This window comes from Halichoerus grypus, chromosome 1 (genome assembly GCF_964656455.1).
Source record: "Halichoerus grypus chromosome 1, mHalGry1.hap1.1, whole genome shotgun sequence".
NCBI lineage: Eukaryota > Metazoa > Chordata > Mammalia > Carnivora > Phocidae > Halichoerus > Halichoerus grypus.
This window is the reverse complement of record NC_135712.1, coordinates 59882121-59908672: the sequence shown is the minus strand read 5'-3', so window position 1 is coordinate 59908672 and position 26552 is coordinate 59882121. Positions and strand designations below refer to the sequence as shown.

At 36.9% G+C, this 26552-nt stretch overlaps 1 protein-coding gene across 15 annotated transcripts in view; it reads left to right on the top strand.

Moving 5' to 3' along the window:
* The window catches only part of ZBTB20 (zinc finger and BTB domain containing 20), an 800060-nt gene that overhangs the window by 185221 nt on the left and 588287 nt on the right, over positions 1–26552 (top strand). For 3 of the 15 annotated variants that reach the window (XM_078066345.1, XM_078066325.1, XM_078066329.1), the window contains one exon: positions 19524–19569. The exons of the other annotated variants lie outside the window; for them this stretch is intronic. The gene's annotated coding sequence lies outside the window, so the exon portion shown is untranslated. The remainder of the gene's footprint in view (positions 1–19523; positions 19570–26552) is intronic. 15 annotated transcript variants of the gene reach the window in all.

The window sequence follows — 26552 nt, the reverse complement described above, 5'->3', positions numbered from 1 at the left end:
GAGAGAGAGAGCACAAGCAGGGGGAGTGGCAGGCAGAGGGAGAGGGAGACGCAGGCTCCCTGCTGAGCAGGGAGCCTGATGTGGGGCTCAGTCCCAGGACCCTGGGATCATGACCTGAGCTGAAGGCAGACGCTTCACCGACTGAGCCACCCAGGTGCCCCCAAATGATAGGTCTCATGCAGAAATTAGATTCTTGCTGAGTTTTCAATGAGATTTTTTTCTTACTGTCTGATGTTATCATGTCCTATAATGTATCAAGTCTGAAAACAGATCTTATAATGATAGAGATGTATGGGCTCTGTTTTCATCTATAAAGTGAATGTGCTTTAGTTTCATTTAAAAAAAAAGTTACATTTAAGTATGTGCTTGTTTTTAATTTAGAAAATATTACTTAGTTGGGAACTTCATCATTGTCAGTTCTTAAGATAGTTTTTCAAGCTTTGAGATGTGTTGTGGGTTACTGTAAATGTTGGCAAAAAAAACCCAAACCACTTTGAACAGAGGTTCTTTTATCTATTTGTTTTTCCTACTTTGGTTCTGAGATCTGATGAAAAATGTTGGTCTTGAAACATTTGACTGACATTTTTTTCCACTTCCAAAACTTTTGAGGATCTGATGTATTAGAATTTCACTTTTACTCTTACTCATTTGGTGGCACATATTTCTTTAAATTTATTACCCACTTTATTGCCCCTTTTCTTCATGTGTTCAGACCTCTCCCAGAAGCAAGTGACATATTTCTAGTGTATTTAGAATAATTTTTATCTATACTTCCTGATACTTTTTTAGAGCCTTCTATTCCCCCAATTAATAATAAAAGAGTTTTACTTCTTGTATGGAGAAATAAACTTCTAACCAACAACCCACTTGCAAATAACAACCATAAACTCGGAACAAAAGCGAAATAAGACAAAATACAATGATCTGAAGGTTTTGGAGAGTGGACAATAGTAGGAAGATTTTAGAAGAGAGCTGAAACTTGGATTAAGCCACTGGCATGGAGTGGGGTGAGTTTTATATTTTTGTGGCTTTTCCCGAGGGTATCTGCAGTTGTAGTGGCAACAGGGCAACTAAACTCCAAAAGAAAGCCCACTGCTTTCTGGAGGAAACCTGGCAAAGAGTACAGATGCCAGAGAGTGAGGGGCAACTCAGGAAATGAAAGAGATAGACATGAGGGACCTCAAATTCTGTATATAAACTGTGCCTAACTGTGGCTGACTCCTGAACAACATATGTATAGGACATACTGAAAGCAATCAACTGAGAACAGAACAGGACAGAGTTTGCAATTTGAGACTAGCCAAGTTAATGTCCTGCTAAAACAAAAATATCAGGACTCTCTGGCTCTGTATAACAGAATTCAGAGTATCCACAATTAACATTGACAGTGTCCCAGATAAAACCCCAAATTAGTTCAAATACAAACAAAACAAAATGAAAAAAAAAACAACCAACAAATTCTGTTTCTCAAAAGAAAGGAAAATCTACAGATGACAATCCTGAAAAGACCCAGATGTTGGAATTATCAGGCAAGAAAATTAAAATAGCTATTACAACTATGCTCAATGAGGTAAAAGAAAATATTGTTGAAATTAATAAAAAGTAGGAAATCTCAAAGAGAAATTTATATATATACATATATGAACATATAACCAAATGGAAAGTTTAGAATAGAAAAATACATTATCTGAAATAAAGTATTAATAGATTTAATAGCATAATGGAGGTGAATTTGAAGATAGATCAATAAAAAGCATCCTATCTAAAAAGGAGTGAAAGTATGAAAAAATAAGTAGATTCTCAGAAGACTGAAGGACATTTAAAAAGATCAAGCATATAGGTAACTGAAGAATAAGAATGAGGCAGAAAAAAATATTTTAATATTTTAAGAATAAAGGTCAAAACTTCCCTGTAAAGGAGATACATAGATTCAAGAAGTTTAGTGAGCTCCAAACAATAAATTTGAAGAAAACAATGCCTAGGAATATCATAATAAAACTGCTGAAAGCCAAAATTGTATTACATTAAAAATCAGATTTAGTGTTATAAAGACATAATGTTCTATTTGAATGTACTTTTAAAAAGATGAGGAAACAGTGGAAGGTAGTATTTAAGTAATAGGCTTTAGTCTGCTAACACCAAACTCTGCCACTTATTAGCTCTGTGACCTTGAGCCAGTTTATTGTCTCAAAGAGAAGAGCATCACTTGACCATCACTTTCTTCTTTTATCACATGGTGATAAAGATGAAAATAAAACTGTCTTACCTGGCATATGTAGAGATTAAGTTATATATACAAAACTCTTGGCAAAGCACCTCGTAGGAGGTATATAAATGATAGCTATTGTTATCTTTTTTCCCTGAGTGTTCTCTGCTTGGTTGTACCTCTTAATCTTCATTATTGCAAATAATTTTCCTTTCTCATGACACCTTTCTCTAGTTTTGATATCAATTTTTAATAGTCTTATACAATAAGTTGAGATACTTTCTCAACTTGTTTTCTCTGGTAGTTTTTATAACATAGATCATAACTGGGTTTGAAGGTTTATTAAATGTCTTCAAATGTATTTGGGCCTGGTGTGTGTGTGTATGTATGTGTGTGTGTTTATGTAGGTTTCCAACTACTTAGGGAATGTTTTTATTTATAGTATTCTATGTAAGTTTTCTAGCTCCTCTCAAGCCAGTTATATTTTTCTTTTTTCTTTTCTTTTCTTCTGTTTCTTCCTTCCTTCCTTTTTTTTTTTTTTTTTTTTAGAGGGGAGAGGGGCAGAGGGAGAGGGAGAATTTTAAGCAGTTTCACGCCCAGTGCTGAGACTGAGGTGGGGCTCGATCTCACAACCCTGAGATCATGACCTGAGCTAAAATCAAGAGTCAGACACTTGGGCGCCTGGGTGGCTCAGTCGTTAAGCGTCTGCCTTCAGCTCAGGTCATGATCCCAGGGTCCTGGGATCGAGTCCCACATCAGGCTCCCTGTTCGGCGGGAAGCCTGCTTCTCCCTCTCCCACTCGCCCTGCTTGTGTTCCTGCTCTTGCTATCTCTCTGTCTGTCAAATAAATAAATAAAATCTTTAAAAAAAAAAAAAAGAGTCAGGCACTTAACCGACCGAGCCACCAAGGCTCCTGCCAGTTATATTTTTCAATAAAATTGTCTTTTCATATAAGTTCTAAAATAGCTTGAATATTTAGCTTAAGTAATAGCATAAAGTTGTACAGAGTATTCAGTAATTAGTTTAAATCTCTAAGCAGATTTGTTCTTTTTTCCCTTTTTAATGCTGTTTATTCATACCTTCTCTTTTTAATAAAACTTCCCAACAATTTATTAGTCTTTTCAAAGAATCAAATTTTATTTTGTTAACTGTTGTTAGGTCTGTTTTTTATTTCAGTTATTTCTGATACTATTTTGTTATTTTCCTGCTTTTACATTTTCGGTTTTACTTTATTGTACCTTTTCTAACTTGATAATTTTAGTTTTTTCTTTTTAACATAAAAATCTAAAGCTATACATTTTCCTTTGCTTTTCTTTTTAACATAAAAATCTAAAGCTGTACATTTCCTTTGCTTTCCTTTGCATCCCTTGAGTTTGTTATATGTTGTGTTTGTTTTCATTAAGTTTTACAGATTTTCTATAATTTTTAAATTTTCATTATTCTTTGACCTGTGATTTATATGAAGCTTTAATTTAAGGAAAAATTCCAATTATTGGAGGTATTTAGGGGGCAGAGCATGTTTTTGTTATTAAAATCTGAATTTAACTGTGCTTAGAGGAGATAATATAATGATTTTAATTCTTTAGTATATGTTGAGACTTACTTTGTGGCTTGATATAGGGTCAATTATTGTACATTTTTCCTGTGTGTTTGGAAGACATGTATATCTTTTAATTCTTAAGTGCAGGGCTTTATATTTTTTAATTAGATCTGCCTTATTAAATTAGCATTACTCTTTTTGACCTGCTTACTCTTGCAATTAAAGGTAGAAATATGACCAAGTTTTGTATTATTGAGAAATAGAAATCAGACTGAGAATTTGCTGTTTGTGTTTTACGTATTTTACATCTATTCTGTTAGATGCTTAGACAGTTTATTGTATCTTGTTGATGAACTGTTTCACTTTCATTATTTAATGACCATCTTTATTCTTTAATAATGCTTTTACTTAGAATCTAGTTTATTAAACATTAATATGCCTATCTTAGTTTTTACTATTCTTGTAGTTTCAAACATTCTCTCTCATAAACAGCATGTAATAGGACTTTTTAAAATTCAAACTGCCCTCATTCTCAAATACTTTTTAGACGCATGTTAGATCTTTTTATTTTGTCTTTTATATCCCTTAGTCTCTTATTTATGTTTTTCATCTTTTTATTCTGAGTAAATTCCTTGGAATTATATTTCAGTTCAGTAATGTTTCCTTTAGCTGCATTTAATGTGATATAGCCTCATTTCAGGTATTAATTTTAGTAAAAATTCAATTCTATGAATGTCTTCCTTTTTTAATCAAATCTGCCTTTTTTATGTTTTTTCTCCTTATTTTTTCCTTTTTCTTTTAAAATTTCTTATCATTTTTAGTGTTTGTCCCACTAAAGTCTGAGATTAATATTCTGTCACTTCACATCTTAAGACTGTATTCTGTTCATTTTCTAACTTAATGTTCATGTTTGATATAAAACACTGACTTATGGAAAAACCTTTCTTCATGTGTTTGACATTTTTGATATGTGAATACTTCTTCATTGTGGGGTTATTTTTCTATGAGATTCCCACATGGCCTGGGTTGTTGAAGGTGTCCTAGCAGAACAATACTCAATAAATTTTTGTTTAATAAATGAATGAAATAAATGACTGCATATTGGGTGCCTATCCCTCTATACTGGTGATGCTATAAAAGGAAGAAAAATAGGCATAGTTTCAGCCCTCATGAAGATGACAGTCTTGAAGAGAACATAGACTTAAAAAACCATTTTATCACCACAGGTGGGCAAAGACTATAAATTCAAATGGACTCTTTCGATGAACTTTTTGATACCAGATGGGCATTTCTTGAGGTGGAAGTATGGAGGCATGGTGGTTAATTTTGGTATGCAATGCATCAAGACCTCTTATCCTCTTTCTTTTTTTCTTTTATTATTATGTTATGTTAATCACCATACATTACATCATTAGTTTTTGATGTAGTGTTCCATGATTCATTGTTTGCGTATAACACCCAGTGCTCCATGCAGAACGTGCCCTCTTTAAGACCCATCACCATCTTATCCTCTTTCTTTATGTAAGAACAGACCAAAGAACACACACACACACACACACACACACACACACACACACACACACAGAGAGAGAGAGAGAGGGACTAGAAAGATAATGATCTAGAAAATAATTTTACTGAGGGAGCTGACATAAGTCTGACTAAAGCAGTAAGAAAAATGAAAGCACTGGAGTGTGAAAAAAGAATTTCCAATAAAGTTTTCATGATACCAAGTTTCTTCTTCAGTGTTGGTAACCACTGTCTGATAAGCACAGAATGCAAAGAAAGGGCCCAACTCTACATTCTGCTGCCTTGTAATTGTACCTAAATAGCAAGTACACATTTGCCTTTTATAACTCTGCAGGTAGTACATCCAGGAGGATATGCTCTTACTTTATCATAGTAAATAATAAAGTTCATGGCTATATTTACACAGGCTGAGTTTCCAGCATGTGAAATCATGGGAAGAATGTTAAACCTCTAATATGTGTTTAATGTACATTTCAGTTGATTTTTCTTCTAACTATAATAGTAGCAATTATTTTATTTATATGTGGGGAAGGCTGTGTCACCTAAGGGAAAAGCTAATAGATTTCTTGGCAATTTTTCTATCATGTTAAAATCTCTTTCCATTTCTTTTTTTTTTTTTTTTTTTTTTTAGAATTCTTTTTTTTTTTTTATAAATTTTTTTTTATTGTTATGTTAATCCCCATACATTACATCATTAGTTTTAGATATAGTGTTCCATGATTCATTGTTTGTGCATAACACCCAGTGCTCCATGCAGAACGTGCCCTCCTCAATACCCATCACCAGGCTAACCCATCCTCCCACCCCCTCCCCTCTAGAACCCTCAGTTTGTTTTTCAGAGTCCATTGTCTCTCATGGTTCTTCTCCCCCTCCAATTCCCCCCCTTCATTCTTCCCCTCCTGCTACATTCTTCTTCTTTTTTTCTTTCTTAACATATGTTGCATTATTTGTTTCAGAGGTACAGATCTGAGATTCAACAGTCTTGCACAATTCACGGCGCTTACCAGAACACATACCCTCCCCAGTGTCCATCACCCAGTCACCCCATCCCTCCCACCCCACCCCCCACTCCAGCACCCTCAGTTTGTTTCCTGAGATTAAGAATTCCTCATATCAGTGAGGTCATATGATACATGTCTTTCTCTGTTTGACTTATTTCGCTCAGCATAATACCCTCCAGTTCCATCCACGTCGTTGCAAATGGCAAGATCTTATTCCTTTTGATGGCTGCATAATATTCCATTGTATATATATACCACATCTTCTTTATCCATTCATCTGTCGATGGACATCGTGGCTCTTTCCACAGTTTGGCTATTGTGGACGTTGCTGCTATAAACATTGGGGTGCACGTAGCCTTTCGGGTCCCTACTTTTGTATCTTTGGGGTAAATACCCAGTAGTGCAATTGCTGGATCATATGGTAGCTCTATTTTCAACTTTTTGAGGAACCTCCATACTGTTTTCCAGAGTGGCTGCACCAGCTTGCATTCCCACCAACAGTGTAGGAGGGTTCCCCTTTCTCCACATCCCCGCCAACATCTGTCATTTCCTGACTTGTTAATTTTAGCCATTCTGACTGGTGTGAGGTGGTATCTCATTGAGGTTTTGATTTGGATTTCCCTGATGCCGAGCGATATTGAACACTTTTTCATGTGTCTGTTGGCCCTTTGGATGTCTTCTTTGGAAAAATGTCTGTTCATGTCTTCTGCCCATTTCTTGATTGGATTCTTTGTTCTTTTGGTGTTGAGTTTGATGAGTTCTTTATAGATTTTGGATACTAGCCCTTTATCTGATATGTCATTTGCAAATATCTTCTCCCATTCTGTCAGTTGTCTTTTGGTTTTGTTGACTGTTTCCTTTGCTTTGCAAAAGCTTTTTATCTTGATGAAGTCCCAATAGTTCATTTTTGCCCTTGCTTCCCTTGCCTTTGGCGATGTTTCTAGGAAGAAGTTGCTGCGGCTGAGGTCGAAGAGGTTGCTGCCTGTGTTCTCCTTTAGGATTTTGATGGACTCCTGTCTCACATTGAGGTCTTTCAACCATTTGGAGTCTATTTTTGTGTGTGGTGTAAGGAAATGGTCCAGTTTCATTCTTCTGCATGTGGCTGTCCAATTTTCCCAACACCATTTGTTGAAGAGACTGTCTTTTTTCCATTGGACATTCTTTCCTGCTTTGTCAAAGATTAGTTGACCATATAGTTGAGGGTCCATTTCTGGGCTCTCTATTCTGTTCCATTGATCTATGTGTCTGTTTTTGTGCCAGTACCATACTGTCTTGATGATGACAGCTTTGTAGTAGAGCTGGAAGTCCGGAATTGTGATGCCGCCAGCTTTGCTTTTCTTTTTCAACATTCCTCTGGCTATGCGGGGTCTTTTCTGGTTCCATACAAATTTTAGGATTATTTGTTCCATTTCTTTGAAGAAAGTGGATGGTATTTTGATGGGGATTGCATTGAATGTGTAGATTGCTCTAGGTAGGATTGACATCTTCACAATATTTGTTCTTCCAATCCATGAGCATGGAACGTTTTTCCATTTCTTTGTGTCTTCCTCAGTTTCTTTCATGAGTATTTTATAGTTTTCTGAGTACAGATCCTTTGCCTCTTTGGTTAGATTTATTCCTAGGTATCTTATGGTTTTGGGTGCAATTGTAAATGGGATCGACTCCTTAATTTCTCTTTCTTCTGACTTGTTGTTGGTGTATAGGAATGCCACTGACTTCTGTGCATTGATTTTATATCCTGCCACTTGACTGAATTCCTGTATGAGTTCTAGCAGTTTTGGGGTGGAGTCTTTGGGATTTTCCACATAAAGTATCATATCATCTGCAAAGAGTGAGAGTTTGACTTCTTCTTTGCCAATTTGGATGCCTTTGATTTCTTTTTGTTGTCTGATTGCTGTGGCTAGGACTTCCAATACTATGTTGAATAGCAGTGGTGATAGTGGACATCCCTGCCGCGTTCCTGACCTTAGGGGGAAAGCTCTCAGTTTTTCCCCATTGAGAATGATATTCGCTGTAGGTTTTTCATAGATGGCTTTTATGATATTGAGGTATGTACCCTCTATCCCTATACTCTGAAGAGTTTTGATCAAGAAAGGATGCTGTACTTTGTCAAATGCTTTTTCTGCATCTATTGAGAGGATCATATGATTCTTGTTCTTTCTTTTGTTAATGTATTGTATCACGTTGATTGATTTGCGGATGTTGAACCAACCTTGCAGCCCAGGGATAAATCCCACTTGGTCGTGGTGAATAATCCTTTTAATGTCCTGTTGGATCCTATTGGCTAGTATTTTGGTGAGAATTTTTGCATCCATGTTCATCAGGGATATTGGTCTGTAATTCTCCTTTTTGATGGGGTCTTTATCTGGTTTTGGGATCAAGGTAATGCTGGCCTCATAAAATGAGTTTGGAAGTTTTCCTTCCATTTCTATTTTTTGGAACAGTTTCAGAAGGATAGGTATTAATTCTTCTTTAAATGTTTGGTAGAATTCCCCTGGGAAGCCATCTGGCCCTGGGCTTTTGTGTTTTGGGAGATTTTTGATGACTGCTTCTATTTCTTTAGTGGTTATAGGTCTGTTCAGGTTTTCTATTTCTTCCTGGTTCAGTTTTGGTAGTTGATACATCTCTAGGAATGCATCCATTACTTCCAGGTTATCTAATTTGCTGGCATAGAGTTGCTCATAATATGTTCTTATAATTGTTTGTATTTCTTTGGTGTTGGTTGTGATTTCTCCTCTTTCATTCATGATTTTGTTGATTTGGGTCATTTCTCTTTTCTTTTTGATAAGTCTGGCCAGGGGCTTATCAATCTTGTTAATTCTTTCAAAGAACCAGCTCCTAGTTTCGTTGATCTGTTCTACTGTTCTTTTGGTTTCTATTTCATTGATTTCTGCTCTGATCTTTATTATTTCTCTTCTCCTGCTGGGTTTAGGCTTTATTTGCTATTTCTCCAGCTCCTTTAGGTGTAGGGTTAGGTTGTGTACTTGAGACCTTTCTTGTTTCTTGAGAAAGGCTTGTATTGCTATATACTTTCCTCTTAGGACTGCCTTTGCTGTATCCCAAAGATTTTGAATAGTTGTGTTTTCATTTTCATTGGTTTCCATGAATTTTTTTAATTCTTCTTTAATTTCCTGGTTGACCCATTCATTCTTCAGTAGGATGCTCTTTAGCCTCCATGTATTTGAGTTCTTTCCGACTTTCCTCTTGTGATTGAGTTCTAGTTTCAAAGCATTGTGGTCTGAAAATATGCAGGGGATGATCCCAATCTTCTGGTACCGGTTGAGACCTGATTTATGACCTAGGATGTGATCTATTCTGGAGAATGTTCCATGGGCACTAGAGAAGAATGTGTATTCCGTTGCTTTGGGATGGAATGTTCTGAATATGTCTGTGAAGTCCATTTGGTCCAGTGTGTCATTTAAAGTCTTTATTTCCTTGTTGATCTTTTGCTTAGATGATCTGTCCATTTCAGTGAGGGGGGTGTTAAAGTCCCCCACTATTATTGTATTGTTGTCGATGTGTTTCTTTGCTTTTGTTATTAATTGCCTTATATAATTGGCTGCTCCCATGTTAGGGGCATAGATATTTACAATTGTTAGATCTTCTTGTTGGATAGACCCTTTAAGTAGGATATAGTGTCCTTCCTCATCTCTTATTACAGTCTTTGGTTTAAAATCTAATTTGTCTGATATAAGGATTGCCACCCCAGCTTTCTTTTGGTCTCCATTAGCATGGTAAATGGTTTTCCACCCCCTCACTTTCAATCTGGGGTGTCTTTGGGTCTAAAATGAGTCTCTTGCAGACAGCATATCGATGGGTCTTGTTTTTTAATCCAATCTGATAGCCTGTGTCTTTTGATTGGGGCATTTAGCCCATTTACATTCAGGGTAACTATTGAAAGATAGGAATTCAGTGCCATTGTGTTGCCTGTAAAGTGACTGTTACTGTATATTGTTTGTGTTCCTTTCTGGTCTATGTTGCTTTTAGGCTCTCTCTTTGCTTAGAGGACCCCTTTCAATATTTGTTGTAGGGCTGGTTTCGTGTTTGCAAATTCCTTTAGTTTTTGTTTGTCCTGGAAGCTTTTTATCTCTCCTTCAATTTTCAATGACAGCCTAGCTGGATATAGTATTCTTGGCTGCATATTTTTCTCATTTAGTGCTCTGAATATGTCCTGCCAGTCCTTTCTGGCCTGCCAGGTCTCTGTGGATAAGTCTGTTGCCAATCTAATGTTTCTACCATTGTAGGTTACATATCTCTTCTCCCGAGCTGCTTTCAGGATTTTCTCTTTGTCTCTGAGACTCATAAGTTTTACTATTAGATGTCGGGGTGTTGACCTATTTTTATTGATTTTGAGAGGGGTTCTCTGTGCTTCCTGGATTTTGATGCCTGTTTCCTTCCCCAAATTAGGGAAGTTCTCTGCTATAATTTGCTCCATTATACCTTCTGCCCCTCTCTCTCTTTCTTCTTCTTCTGGGATCCCAATTATTCTAATGTTGTTTCGTCTTATGATATCGTTTATCTCTCGAATTCTGCCCTCGTGATCCAGTAGTTGTTTATCTCTCTTTTTCTCAGCTTCTTTATTTTCCATCATTTGGTCTTCTATCTCACTGATTCTTTCTTCTGCCTCATTTATCCTAGCAGTTAGCGCCCCCATATTTGATTGCACCTCATTGATAGCCTTTTTGATTTCTACTTGGTTAGATTTTAGTTCTTTTACTTCTCCAGAAAGGGTTTCTCTAATAACTTCCATGTTTTTTTCAAGCCCAGCTAGTATCTTTAAAGTGATGATTCTGAACTCTAGATCTGACATCGTACTAATGTCCGTATTGAGTAGGTCCCTGGCAGTCGGTACTACCTCTTGTTCTTTTTGTTGAGGTGATTTTTTCCGTCTTGTCATTTTGTGCAGAGGAGAATAGATTAATGAGAGAACAAAATGCTAGCAGGGTAACAACGTCCCCAGAAAATATACTCTAAACAAATCAGAAAAGACCTGAAGCAGTGGGAAAAGAAAGGGAAAGAGAGAAAAAAGAAAAGGAAAGAAAAAAAGAAAAAAGAAAAAGATAAAGATAAAAACAAACAAAAGCAGAACAAAACAAAACAAAACAAAAACAGAATGTGATCAAATATGATCAGGCTGGATTATAGATCAGTGCCACACACTAGATTTTGGGTGTATTTTGGTCTGTTAAAAGAAAGTCCCTCCCAAAATTTTAAAGAAAGAAAAACTTATATATGTACAAAAATAAGGGTTGATATGATGAAGGGATGGAATATGACTGTAAAGATGGAAATTATAAAAAATTTTAAAAAAGGATTTGATAAGTTGTTTGAAAAAAGAAAGAAGAGGGTTAAAAAAAAAAAAGAAAGAAAAAAGGGAGAGAATGTGATCAGGCAGGGGAGTAGAAAAAAACCATACACTAGAGATTTAGAGTATATTTTGATCTGTTAGAAGAAGCTATCTCAAGATTTTAAAGAGAGAACAACTTATATATATATATGCCAAAAATACGGGTAACTACTATGAAGGGATAGAATATGACTTTAAAAATGAAAAATAAAAATGTTTTTTTTTTAAAAAAGGGATTGATAAGATGTTGGTTGAAAAAGGGAAAAAGAAAAATTCAAAAAAAAAGAAAAAAAGACAGTTAAAAAAAATAATTAACTTTGCAAGACTGAAGAATCATGGTAAAAAAGCCATGAATTCTATGTGCAGTATTCCCCTAGCGCTGGAGTTCTGCCGTTCTCATTGATCGGTAAACTTGGTCTTGGCTGGCTGTTCTCGCTGATCTTCTGGGGGAGGGGCCTGTTGCCGTGGTTCCCAAATGTCTTTGCCGGAGGCAAAATTGCCCCGCCCTTGCCGGTCCGGGCTAAGTAATCTGCTCAGGTTTGCTCTCTGGAGCTTTTGTTCCCTGTGAACTTTCCGTACAACTTTGGAGGCGGAGAGTGAAAATGGCGGCCTCCCAGTCTCCACCCCGGCGGAGCCGAGAACTCGGGGTCCCGCTCCTCAGCGAGCCCCCAGAGAAAAGCAGTCAGTCACTCCCGTCTCCCCGGTCTCCGGCCACACTCCGCGCTCACCCGGCCTGTGACCGCGCCTTTCTATCTGTCACCCGACCCCGGGTGGAGTCTCCAAACCCAGCAGATCCCTGCGGTGCACTCCCACACCTCTCCTCCCGGGGGAAGAAGGTGAGTCTCCCCGGATCTGCCGCTTGTTGGGTCCCTGCTGGAGGAGCAGTGGCCCGACTGTGCCGCGGATCACGGTTTATGGCAGCCCCGAGCTGAGAGCCCGCGCCTGGGCTCCGTCTCTGCAGCCGGCTTCCCTGCTCCGATACCTGGGAGCTCTGCCGCACTCAGGCACCCCCGGTCTTTCTGTGACCCCGAGGGTCCTGAGACCACACTGTCCCACGAGGGTTCCACCCACCACTTAGCCACCAGAGTGACGTCCCTCAGCGGAGCAGACTTCTAAAAGTTCCGATTCTGTGCTCCGCGGCTCTATCACTTGCCAGAAGCGGCCGACGGAGGCCCCTCCCCCGCCGTCTATCCTCCCGAATATCGCCTCGGATTCACTTCTCCGCATGTCCTACCTTCCAGAAAGTGGTCGCTTTTCTGTTCAGAGAGTTGTTGCTATTCTTTTCTTCGATCTCCTGTTGAGTTTGTAGGTGTTCAGAATGGTTTGATCCCTATCCAGCTGAATTCCTGAGAGGAGACGAAATCCAGGTCTCCTACTCCTTCGCCATCTTGCTCCCTCTCTTTCCATTTCTAACTGTTGTTATATTCCTACTACTCCGTCTTATGTTTTTTAGTTATAGTCCCCAGCACCTACTTTTTTTTCTTCCTTTGAGCTCTTGTTTCTTCCATTTTTCTCTATCTAAAATGTCTGTTCCTGGGCTTTTAGTCAAATTATCTATCTTGCTGCAGACTGGCTGGCCAATGCAAAAAAACTAATTTGTAATGAGCCCCTTTTCCTAAATGCCATAAAATATACTACCAGCTGCTTTCACATATATAATCTCATTCAATTGCCATTAAAAACTCTGTGTGTTAGATAAAATCCCCCTATTTTAAATAAGATGAAACTGAGTATTAGGGCAATTATGTAAGTTCCCCTAGGATACACACTTAGTAAGCTGGAATTCAAACCCCAAACTTCTGATTGGAAGTGGTTGCTGTTCTCATTATAATTACATTGCTTCTCCTAGATATTCCACCTTCAGCCTACCTAGAATTGCTTTTGAAGTTTTTCTGATTTGCCAATGATTGAATGGTACTTAAAATAAAAGCGTTCTTACAGCACTGAGGTTTCCATGTGGTAGACAGAATTGGAATGGAGAAAAAAACGATAGGGGTTGCTGTTACCTACCTAATTTTACAGTCTTTTTCCATTGAAAGCTGCTGCTCCAAACCTCATATTTATGCATCTGACTAATAGTTATTGAGTGTTTTTTGTGTGTCAGGCACTAAACTAGACCCCAGATATAGAATGCCAAACAAAATAATGTGGCCTCTGTGGAGTGTACAACCTAGTGGGGCAAAAGAAAATAAACACATAAACCAATAACCACACGAATAATTCAAACTGTCATAAATGCTACAAAAGAAAATAATGGTAAGATCTGTCATCAGTTGGAGGTGGCCCCTCAGAGAGAGTAAAAGAACCACACAATTCGTCAGGGACTGCAGAACTCTTTCAGGGAACTCTGACTCAGCTTCTACCATACCATACCAGCTGTCTGTTAACAAGAGGGATTTGGAGCACTCACCCCTGCCCACCCTGGGGCCAAACCAACCAGACTTTCTAATCTGTTAAGAACATTTGAGACTAGGACTCTTATCATTCGGTTTTGTACTGATTAAGAGGAAAAGTAGGATGGAAAGTAAAAGAGGTTCAGAAGGTCAGTCCTTTAAATATTGAAAAATAATTTGTTTAGGAATGTAATTCCTTATTTTTTTTATGCAGTGTGAATTTCCTTAATCTTCAGGAATAGATGGTAACACAATTCATTCAACATTTCTTTAAACGGTAATTAAGCCATACCTACTATTTTTTAGGTATTGTGCTAAGGACTAGAGATGTAATAGTGAATAAGACAAAACCCCTGTTCACATGCCTATAGTCTTCTGTAAAAGACAATTACAATGCAGTGTTATGCTTATTATGACAAGATTAAGGACAGGACATCAGATGCTGGAGGAGGAAAATATCTAAACTGATACTCCAGGGATGTGTACATGCAGGTCAGTAGAATTTTCACATTGCCTGAGAATAAATCCTTTCCATAATCATAACTTCAACTTATATTATATATGAGGATATATAATTCTTAATGTTTATCTAAATTCTAGTTTGGTTCATTTTCTTGACTAGCTCTTAAATTTTGATATAAGAATTAAAGTCTTAAAATATCATCTATTTAATAAAACTATTTTCTCTTTAATGTACTGTGAAGTGTGGATTACAGAATAGTTATTTATAGTATATTATAGATCAGATTTCTATGTGAGAGTTCAAATTCATCATATTTATACATAAAATTTGATATTAAACTTTATAAAATAGCATTTTTTATAAGCTTAGTTTTTCATACATGTAGTGGCTTTATTATAGCCAGTCTGACCTAAGGTGTAGACAGACCAACTGTGCTCTTGACCTAACGGGTATTTATCGTGTGATTTCCTTTTCCTTCCTTATTGCCCTTTATCTATTTCCAGTTTACAGGATTGATACTTAGATAACTGTTGCTTCTCATACTTCCTCTTTCTGATAGGAAGAGAGATTTGTTTAAATGTGAAGGGCTAAATGTAGCTTAGTAATTTACAAAAATAAGCATAATTAAGTAGTTTTTCAAGTCTACTTTTAAAATTATAATTCCTCTTACCCTTCATAGGCTTTCTGTTCAGATAAAACCACAGAAATTAGAGCACCTCAATTTTAAAAAAATGAAATTTGTTTTATTGATGATTAAATTCAATATATTATAATAACAATATAATAATGATAGAGCACTCAGCTCGGCTCAGTAGTGGGTCCAGAAGTAAACACATATGAAATAAAATAAAAATATTTTGGTTTACAAAGTGTCTTTTCTCAAAATAGGTGACACTTAAAATGTAAAGCACTTAAAATGTTCCTAAGGATGCTCACTTGGTCACTGGGGAAGTACTTTGTGGTCTAAATTTAGGTCTAGAGCTCTTTTATGGAGCCACTGGCCCCTACAGACTCTGCTGAGGCCCTTTTCAGTGCCTTAAATGAATTAGCTATTTGATTTATTAATGGCCCACGAGGCACCACTGAGTACCCCCCTCTTCCATCTCTAGCCAGGCCTAACCAGTATGGAGGGAAGATAAACTTTCCTGCACTTCACAGCACAGAATTGGACTTATTCAGTTCCCACTGGGGAATACAACTGTGCCAACCCCGAAGTAAAAAGAACTTAACACAAATCCTCTATAGTATATCTCCATCTGGAATGGTGCTGATAGCAACTTCACCCTCATGTGACCCAAACCATTCTAAGGATTATATCATCTGCATGGGATTCTGAAGACTCCATTTAACAATTCTGGATCAGTGCTGTCCTCCAAATCAAAAGAGAAATAAGGACTGTCAGAACAACATCATTATTCCTTCACTTACATATTCCAAACCAGGAAAGAAAAACTGACTATAATATTTTTTACTTCTGTTTGCAAACCTTGTATTATTTGTGAGCCCAGGTCATTTGCAGGGTCTCTTTAGAAAACATAAAAAGGTGATTCTGCCACTTGTGATTGACTGTTAAGGAGCCCACAACATCTTGGCCTCATTCCCATTGAATCATTATATTTATTTCATCCTTATTTTCTATTCCCTAATTGTTTCAGTAAAGTATGGAAAATAAGCCTTCATTTTTCACTCAGAAAAATGGACAGTATTGCTGCACATAATACCGAGATCCTACTGTCTTCCTCTTCAATAATAGGAATGGTGCTTTAAAAGGCTGGTTAGGGTTGCTTATTGTGGCTCTTACTATTGTTACAGTGTTTCCTGATTCAGAGTTACTCGTGAATATCCAGCACCTGACTGGCTCTTGGATGAGCTGTGGAATATAGAGTGGTATCTTGAGTAAGCCATCTTTCTATCTCCTTACTCCTGCTTAGGTTAGCACTTTAGCTTAAAGGGACAGATATCCTCTCCTTTTCTCAACAACTAGAGCAGTACTAATAACTTCCCTTCAGCAATGCTTACTTTATAGCAGGCACTGTGCTAGTTCCTTTACATGCCTATAACATGTAATAGGCACAAATAATCCTATAGGGTAGGTAACATGATCTTCATTTTACAGACAGGGAAAGTGTCACTTGCTCGAGACCACATGATTGAAGAGAGCTGGAATTTGATTCCAGGTTTGTCTGATGGCAAAAGCTAATCACTTAACCACTGTGCTACCTCATATAACTGCTGCTGTGTGGAACTCTGTGAGCTCCAGATCAACAGATCATTGATCACGAGAAGCTTCTCTTCGTCCTTGTTACCACTTTGCACAAGCTGACCCCATTGACCAAACCTTAAAACCATTGTGTGTTGCTTCGGAGGGGCAAATGCTGGTTACATTTATGGTTACAGGCCAAAAGAAAACTGAACTGCTATTAAGAGAAGCTCTATGCTGCATCACTTTATCTACACAACAAAAATGGTCTCACCCACCCGCATCACCACCTTTGGCTGTTAGAGATCCCCTCAGCTTCCGTCTGTCCACTCCTATCTCCTTTCCTTTCCCTGGTAGTGTCACAACAGTGTTTTTGGCAAGGTTAGCAAGTGGTTGTCAATAAATTAACTATAGCTTGTTAATAATTGTACATATGTTTTGTGTGGCCTTAGATAATCTAAGACAGGCTTAGACATCTGGCATCTGAGGTTGGATTAATATGTCTCCATACCTGGTCTCCTATATATAATTCTCTATTAACAAATAGTAGATCATATAAGAAACAAAATTAAGTACTTAAAGGAATTTATTAGGCATTTTATAAGTGATATACACTCATGTACTCATGACTCTTTCTTGAATGGTACCTAAATATCAGTTTTTGTGCAATAGTATGAAAGAATAAGCCTGATGTGTGTTTTCTTGTTTTAAAATGTACCATATCTGTCACAAATACCTTAAACTGTATTGTGTTTACATCTCTATATGAACTGTATGTACATATTTCTTGTTTTGGTTTTTTGTTTTTAAGACTTTATTAAGAACAGTTTTGGGTTTCCAGCAAAATTAATAGAAAGATATATGAGCATATTTTTTAGCACTTTTTAAATTTAATTTAATTTTATTATGTTATGTTAATCACCATACATTACATCATTAGTTTTTGATGTAGTGTTCCATGATTCATTGTTTGCATATAATACCCAGTGCTCCATTCAGTACATTTTCTAGCACTTTTAAATAGTTAGCTCTATGAGGGTAAGATATGTTCTGTTTTATCTTTTAGCATATAATAATGCCAAATACAACACTTTGCATGTACTAGATGCTCACTAAATATTGTTGACTTCGTGAATAAATTAGTCTGTAATAGGTTGAACAGATTTGCAGTCTAAATTGTTCTTGCCATCATTTCACTCTGCATAATTAAAGAAGTTTAAGATGATTAAAAATGTGTCATTGAATTACTGGTGTAGATTCTGAAGCAGTGGAATGAAAGAGACCCTGGCTGTACCCCTCTGAGGAAGCAGGGAAGATGAGTTTCTCACTGTAGGTATGCTTAGTGGATTTTATGTGTGACTGAATTAATTTATTTCACTTAGGAAGGTTAGATTTATGATTTCCATATGGCATTCTATAACTTTTTTCTTTTATTCCTACCCTGCCAGCTAATATCTTTTCCTATTATAAAAGTAATATTTATTATAGAGACTATATGCAAAAGTAAAAAAGCAAAAATTAAAATTATCTGTATCTATCTAAGATATAATCATTCTTAATATTTTTGTATGTTCTTTCTGTTTTTTCCTCCTCTACACAATTTCATTATGTCCATGCAGTTGGTACCCTATATGTTTATATAACATTATAGTACCACAAGTTACCTTTTGGATTGTTGCAAAACATTCCTTTACATGGATGTGCTATGCTTTATTTAATTACTTTTTCCACTGTTGGACATTTAGTTTGCTTTTAGTTTTTTGCTATCATAAACGTTTTTCTTTTGTAGATTTATGGTTTTCAGTCATATAAGATAGATTCCTAGAACTAAAGTTACTGAGTAAAAATTTTGAACTTTAAGTTCTTGATACATACTACCCAATAGTGTCCCAGAAATTTTTTAGCAATTCAGTCCTGTCAGAAGTGTATGAAGATGGTGTTTCACTGAATCACCATTAAAAAAAAATTATTTCCTCTACACACTTTTAAGCAAGTGTGTAGACCTACTGACTTTAATATGTTACCTTCATTAACTATGCTTAGAAGTGTATAAATTAAACACTTCAGTTTGCTTTCAGAAAGAATTATGGAATATTTTTAAGGGTCCAAGTAGTCCAGAGACCACATGTTGCAATGCAGTTTCCACCTACACACAAATATGTTTCAGATCTAATTGTAAACTCTGCGTACTTTGAGCTGGATTTATGTTGTCTTCTGTATTGATACCAACTTCACCGGCAGTTTTCTCGAAGTGTGCCAGGTTGAGGCATTATATCTGGTGTGACTTTAGCGTTCCCTCTTGTAGCGAAACAATCTCATTTCTGTTTGCTGTTGTAACCTAAAGTTAATGAACGTTCAAAGTTTACTTTTATTTATTTATTTATGCACGTTTGTGGACTGCTCTACAAAAGCACCTTTCTTCCTCACCAGTGTTCTATCCAAACTGAGTGCAGATGAATCTGAGTGGTTTCGTTTTAGAGAGTAGCAGTCATTTTGTTTTAGGAAGGCAATAGTTTTGGAAGAATACCAAAAAAAAAAAAAATCATTTTTAAGTGTTTGCTTCATCCTCCAGTGAAACTGTTTTCATTTTAGGGGCCATGGTGAGTCTTAGTCCCTTGCTGGTACTTGTTTTTGATAACACTGCTAAGGGACTCCTTGTGTGTGTTGATTCACACATATGAATTTGGGGTGGTCTGAAATATCCGCTGGGGAAAATATAGATATAAAATTATTCACCTCTTTAAGGACTGCAGTCTTTTCTACTTCTCTGCAGAAACTGCCTCAGCATAAATACTGACTCCACTTAGAAAATTAATTTTTACTTATATATTTGTTTTGCATTGTAGAGTGCCTGATAAATTGCATGTCTGTCTGTGCCCCATAGCTGCACAGGTATGTATATGAATTACCTATAGTTATGTAAATCTGTGTATTAACTGACAAGTTACTAGTTTTGTGTATTAAAATTGCTTACAGATTTCATAATGTGAAAATGTTAATTTTTGAGTACTTATAAATATTGACAGCTTCAAAGGAGAGTGCATTTTATACATACCTTGCATTTCACTCTATTGTAAGAATCAAATAAACATTTCTAAGATTTGATGAGGCAGAATAATTTTAATTACAAAGCATTCATCTGGTGAAGAGATTAGAGAGTGTTTTATGGAACTGTATTATTAAAGCGACTGCTGATATGGGGTCAGAGACTATTGCAAAACCACTGTTTTTGACATTATTGTTTTATTTTCAACCTTTTTTTTTTGTCACTTTGGAGTTTATTTTCTGTGGTGGTTTTAGGTAAGGAGTGGTTGCAGATATACTGGTCTGCTGCACTGTCTCAAGCACTAGAGGAATGGAAAAAAAAATGTTTGCACCTGTTTAAAATCTCAACCGTGCAGTGTTGTGGTTCCTGGGCAACAGGGAGGAATTCTCAAAAGCTTGGTTGCACCTGCTCAATTGTTTCTTACAGCTGTGTCATATGAGGGAGCGCACAGAGAAGCTTGTTAGCAGTTTGCTCTAGCTGTTACGTATTTTGTGTACTCTGAGTTTGGAAGATTCTTATTTGATGTAGACCTTGAACTATTACCTGGCTTATTATAAAACTCACTATTTTCTCTAAATCCTTCGTCCTGAGCCTCAACTATTTTTTTTTTTTTAATAGCTGTTGACTGCCCTAGATAATGTGCATGTTAACTTCTCTAAAGGATACCTGGGGAAAGTAGATCTCTCTAGATTACTGGGTGGATAATAATTTTTGTCCTGGTAGAGACATTTTGTGTTTGGCTCAGTTTCACCATGTTGGCAACCCCACTATGTGAGACTGGATGTAGTTATTGATCCATTTAGCTGAACAGATTTGAAAGCATTTGGCTATTAGTGGACACATGGGGCATATTCAGAACATTTAAGTGTATATTGTAAGATGATTTCTTGATTTGTGCATGTGTCTGTTGCAGTTGGGTGGAAGTGAGAGAGGAAAAAAAAGTAAAACTTACTTAATGGTAGTCCTAGAAAAGGGTCTAAAATCCGGATGTGGATTTTAAGGCTGGAATATTAACCTTTACTTTTGCCAAATCCTTCTCACCTGGTATTTTTTCCTAAGTGTATATGTTTTAGATGTTAATAGCTCTACCTATTTTCTGATAAATATTTACATTTTTAGTGTAGACAAGCTATTAGAGACTATAGCTTATACTAATTAGATCAAGTTCTTTAAGTGCAATATAAAAAGTGGCAACTTAATATAAAAAGTATTTAAGTAAATAATGTATTTGGTAGTCCCAAATTCCTGATATTGAAAACTTATTCAAATAACTTGCGTTATTTTCCTTAACAATGCTATATTAATAAAAGGCTAAGAAGTTGCCATTAGTATTTGGTAACAAAAATCTTAGAGCTGGTGTATCTTTTCTTTTTATTGTTCCATTTAAGCTGTTTTTTTGTTTTGTTTTTTAATCACCGTAATATGAACTTAACCTCTTTGGGAGTAGGAAACACAGGTACTGAGATAAGTAGAGGACTATCCACAGCCTTTTAATACAATGCTTTATACAGAGTAGGTGGTCAGTGAATGTTGAATGAATGCATATATGAATAAAACATGTCTGGAGTTGTATTAGAAATAGAGGAATAGAAAGTCTTAGAAATTTGTTACTTGTTATATATTCTGGAGGGGTCTTTGGACTTCCTTTAGTTCTCATACTGCTGATTAGACAGAGATGAGACTACTGATAAATTCTGTCCTTAAAATGAGAAATGAATATGTAAGAATTGATCCTCATTATAATCAAGAATTTACATAACACTATTTGCAATATGCTTTATATTTATTTTTGCTGACTATGAGAAAAGTCTTTATGCCTATTTTTCACACAATGCTGAGATATTCAATGACTAAGTTCCTTCTCACTTTAGAAATACCTTGCAGCATAGGAATAAACAAATCTTCTGTGTTAACATGATCAATGCCATTGTTTCCTGAGCAATCACTTTCTCTCCATCTCTCCCTCTCCATCTTTCTGTCACCCACCCGCCCCTGTCTTTCCCAATCTCTACCTCACTGAAAACACAAAAATGAAATGTATGTTAACTTTCTTCGTGTCAGATAAGATCTGTAACTGTTTTTGCTAAACATAAATAATGGGCCCTGTGTTTACTGTATACATGTTTATAATTATGGTTTCTTTTATTCACTAAATTCTAACTGTAAATAAGTAGAGATGAAGCCAAGTAGAGGTAAAGTCAAAATAGGGTAGTTAAGACCTGCTTTGGATAGGCCCCTCTAGAGATCCGTTTTGTGCTACATGAGGCAATCGCATGACAATGGCAGAGGCTGCAGAATGGGCCAGTGTCTAGTGCATCAAAACATTTTGTTCAGGGTTCTCAAATTTGATACCACTAGTTAATGTTATTCATGGGTACCTTTAGGCCTGGAAGTACCTTTCTTCTGGGAACAGTTTTTCTTTCACCTTATTTTATACCAGTGGGTGAGAGGCTAGTATCAAGGGCATTCTTTTTTCCCCAGAACCTTAGTGTAGTAGAATAAACTACATTCCTCTGTTAGTCTCAACATTAGAAATTAAGAGATGAGGCAAGAACATCAGTTGGCTAGAATACTAAACCAGATAATAGTAGCCGTTTCACTGACTTGTACCAAAAAGTATAGTATAGAATCCCCAGGAAGGAGAAATTGCCAAGCCCCAGGATGCCTGGGCATAATTGTAGATTTTTCTGTGACTTCAGGGTTAAAGAAATAAAGGAAGGAAATTAACATTTATTAAGAACATAGCATGTCTAAATATAATTTCTTTTTCCCCTTTCTTCCCCTCCACCCTCCCTTCCTATTTTCTTTCTTTTTATTCTACACAGTAAATGGAGGCCTACTATTTGCCAGACACAGTGTTAAGCTAAATGAATAAAGCAAAGTTCCTGTCCTCAGAGAACACACAGAGTAGTACAGGAAACAAAGATATGTCAATAGAACTCTTTTTGGTTTCACCACTTATTATGAGTATAGACCCAATCAACTTACCTAATCTTTCTGTTCCTTTGTTACTTCTTTGGAAAATTGGAAAAATAATAATGTCTACCTCATCTATTGTTGTGTCAGACAGTACATGTAAAATTCTTAGTTTGGTGTTGCTCAATAAATCTTAGCTATACTACTATTATTTCTATTACTAGCACCACTGCTATAACTTAGATGCCGAAGAAAGATCATCTCATTGCCTGAGAGCAGAGATCCTGGCCTGGGCATTGTCACATAGATTGTCTTAGAGGTTTTATCCAATGGTACCTCTGCTTCTTATACTTTAGAAGAGATTCTAAATGTCATATAGTGTTAGAACTTGAAGGGACCTTAATGGTCATCTATCTAACATCATTGTTGTATCCATGGTGAGGAAATAAGCTCAGAAAAGTTCATGCACTTGTGAGTGTTATACAGTCTAGTAGGTGAGAGATGCAGAATTTGAACCTGGAGCTCTTGATTCTTGGTCTAGTGTGATACCTCATGTAGAATACCTTCCTACTAGAGATTTGAGAGTTGATTGCTTATCTCCAAGAATTAAATGGACTATGTCAAGTTGCTGGAATACTAATCATAAAAAAGCTATTACTGTACTGAAAGACCTTCAGATATTCTTATAATGGGATTAATTTTATCTAAGTTGATTGAAGTTTGTGTTTGTAAATAACTGATTTCTTCTTAAGGAGAATAAACTGAGTCAGATTTAGCAAGACATCTACTGTCTATGTGACTTCAGATGCTTTAAAGGAGTCTGAATTGCAGATACCTTTTAGGATATCTGGATTGTAAATCTCTTGCCTGAGTTTGAATTTAGGAGCTTTGGAGTCCAAATGGCCTGCATTGAAATCCCAGTTCTGCACTGCAGTAGCTATGTGACCTGACCAAGGTTGCCTAACCTTACTAAACCTCATTTTTGTCTAAAATGTGGTGATAAGAGCACCTATTTTTTAAATGATAGATGTGAGGATTAAAGTAGATTAGGTATACAAAATGCTTTATTTGGTGTACAACATTCATTAGTATTCCCTACGTATTTTTTTTTTAAAGATTTTATTTATTTTCTGACAGAGAGACACAGAGAGAGAGGGAACACAAGCAGGGGGAGTGGGAGAGGGAGAAGCAGGCTTCCCGCGGAGCAGGGAGCCCAATGTGGGGCTTGATCCCCAAACCCTGGGATCATGACCTGAGCCGAAGGCAGACGCTTAATGACTGAGCCACCCAAGCACCCCTGTATTCCCTACATACTAATTTTCTCCCCCCCTTTTTTTCTTTTAAAGATTTTATTTATTTATTTATTTATTTATTTGAGACAGAGAGAGAGAGAGAGCAGGCACAAGTTAAGGGGAGGGGTAGAGGGTGAGAATCCCAGGCAGACTACCCCTGACCGCAGAGCCCAACATGGGGCTTGATCTCACGACCTATGAGATCATGACTTGAGCTGAAACGAAGATTAGGTCTCTTAACCAACTGAGTTACCCAGGCACCCCTAGACTCACCATTTCTAAGTCCACATGCTGTATGTCTGTAGAAGGCTGGGGCTATTTAAAGAAAAATTTAAGATGAGGATAATTACATCCACTTCAATGTCTGTGATTATGGAAATGTACCTTTCAATGGAAGGGCTTTGATACAACTCCCAGACAACTATCACCCCTCTTTTGAAAGTCAGATATCCTTAAAACCAATGTCTTGCAAACAATGAAGAACACATCCTCCCCAATTAAACCATATACTCTTATGCATCCTAGTGAACTAGGTGGTTCTGTTGGGAAGGTTGTCACAATCTAAGCAGCCTCAGATTTGGGGTGCATAGTTGGCAATGAGTAAATGGCTGTATAAGTCTTTTTTTCTTGATTCCCTTCTTGAGAAAGGCTTTGGTGTGGTAAAATGTCCTGATACTCTCCTATGCAAACTCCCTCAATAGTAGGAAAGTGGATTATGAATTTGTGTGTATGATTTTCCCTTAATTATCTTTAATAGAAACTAGGTGATCTTAATTATAGTAAACCAGTTTTTTCCTGCCATCCTGTTTATGTTGTAGCAGTATCTGTCTGAACAACAATCAGAAAAGAAGGAAAAAGCACTAGATAATATATGGAATAGACTATTACTCAGCAGAGTTCATAAAGTTGTCTTGCCTGATGTCAGGTGTACAGCTTTGACCATGATGAGTCAAGGTAAACATTGATGATTAATGAAATTTTTAATTAGTTGGGTATTAGTTTGCTAGGCTACATCACAAACTAGGCAGCTTAAACAAGAGAAATTTGGTTCTCACAGTCCAGAAGTTCAATATCAGTGTTTTGGCAGGGCCAGTTCCTTCTGAGGGCTGGGAGGGAAGGATCTGTTCCAGGCTTCTCTCTTATACACTTAGAGATGGCTGTCTTCTCTCTGTGTCTTTTCACATTCTCATCTCTTCATGCTTATCTGTGTGTCCAAATTTCCCTTTTTTATAAGGACACTAGTCATATTGGATTAGGGCCCTCTCTAATTATCTTATTTTAACTTGATTACTTCTGTAAAAACCCTATCTCCAAATAAGGTCCCATTTTGTGGGACCCATTTTACTTTGGTTAGGACTCGAACATTTTTTTTTTTTTTTGAGGGGAGGGCTCAACTTAACTCATAACACTTAGGTTAATAGTTAACATTTATTGAGTGACTTTTGTATTCCAGATGTTTTATCTGTATTATTGATAATCCTTACAACGTTCTATTAGGTGGATGTTATTCCCCATTTTACAGGTGGGAAAACTTAAACTCAGAGAGAAGAAGGAATATGTCCAAGATCACACAGCTAGTACATGTTGAATTGCTAATATTTGAACCCATAGAATTCCATACTGCATTTTTGATGGATGAGCTTTATAACAACTCGGTCAAAAGCCCTCAAAATACTTCAAGCATTCATTCAAGGTTCTTTTTTTGGGCAGGGGGGGTCATCATTAGGGCTTGTGCCAAAGGACATTTTATCCATCAAAAATGGTGCATTGTGCTATTGTTAAATGCCCAGCATTGACTGCCTATATCTTCACTCCTGGATTTTTTGCTGATAGTTGTCTTTGAAGGCTTAGTGTTTTAGCTCTCCTGCACCTGATGAAGCTTTTGGACAGGATGGATTCTGAACATAGACTGCATGGGTTGATTCTGGCCCCAGTTGGTGTGGATGGCGCTGAGAGCCAAGTCATGCCCAGGGTCTGCTACTCAGCACACGTGCACTCTGCTCTCCTTTCTCTCTCTTTCCCTCATCTTTGTTTTTCACTCTTTTTTTAAAAAATTTTTTAAAGATTTTATTTATTTATTTGACACAGAGAGAGAGCGCACAAGTAGGCAGAGCAGCAGGCAGAGGGAGAGGGAGAAGCAGGCTCTCTGCTGAGCAGGGAGCCCCATGTGGGGCTTGACCCAGGACCCTGGGATCATGACCTGAGCCAAAGGCAGCCGCTTAACCGACTGAGCCACCCAGACGCTCCTTTGTTTTTCACTCTTAACAGGTAGTTTATGATTTTTTTTCCTTTTCTACAGTCCCTGCCATGAGTGATAAACACTGAAAGGGACAAGGTGTGAAGAATGACAGAATAGGAAGTATCTCTGCTTCCGTGAAAGCTAGTGCCCCTGTAGGTGTTTACTATAAACTGGCTGCAGCCTTGTTACTTATTCAAACTAAAGAGCAAGGGGGCATTGTGTACCTTATTTGTTTCCTATCTTACCAATGGAACAGTTTGTTTCTGACTTTGAAGTTTTAAAACAGAACTTGCTCATGACCCAATTTCACTAATAATTCTCTTAAGTAACCCTTGTACTCATTTATAAGATTTTTTTTCCACCCACTGTCTGTCTACCCTGG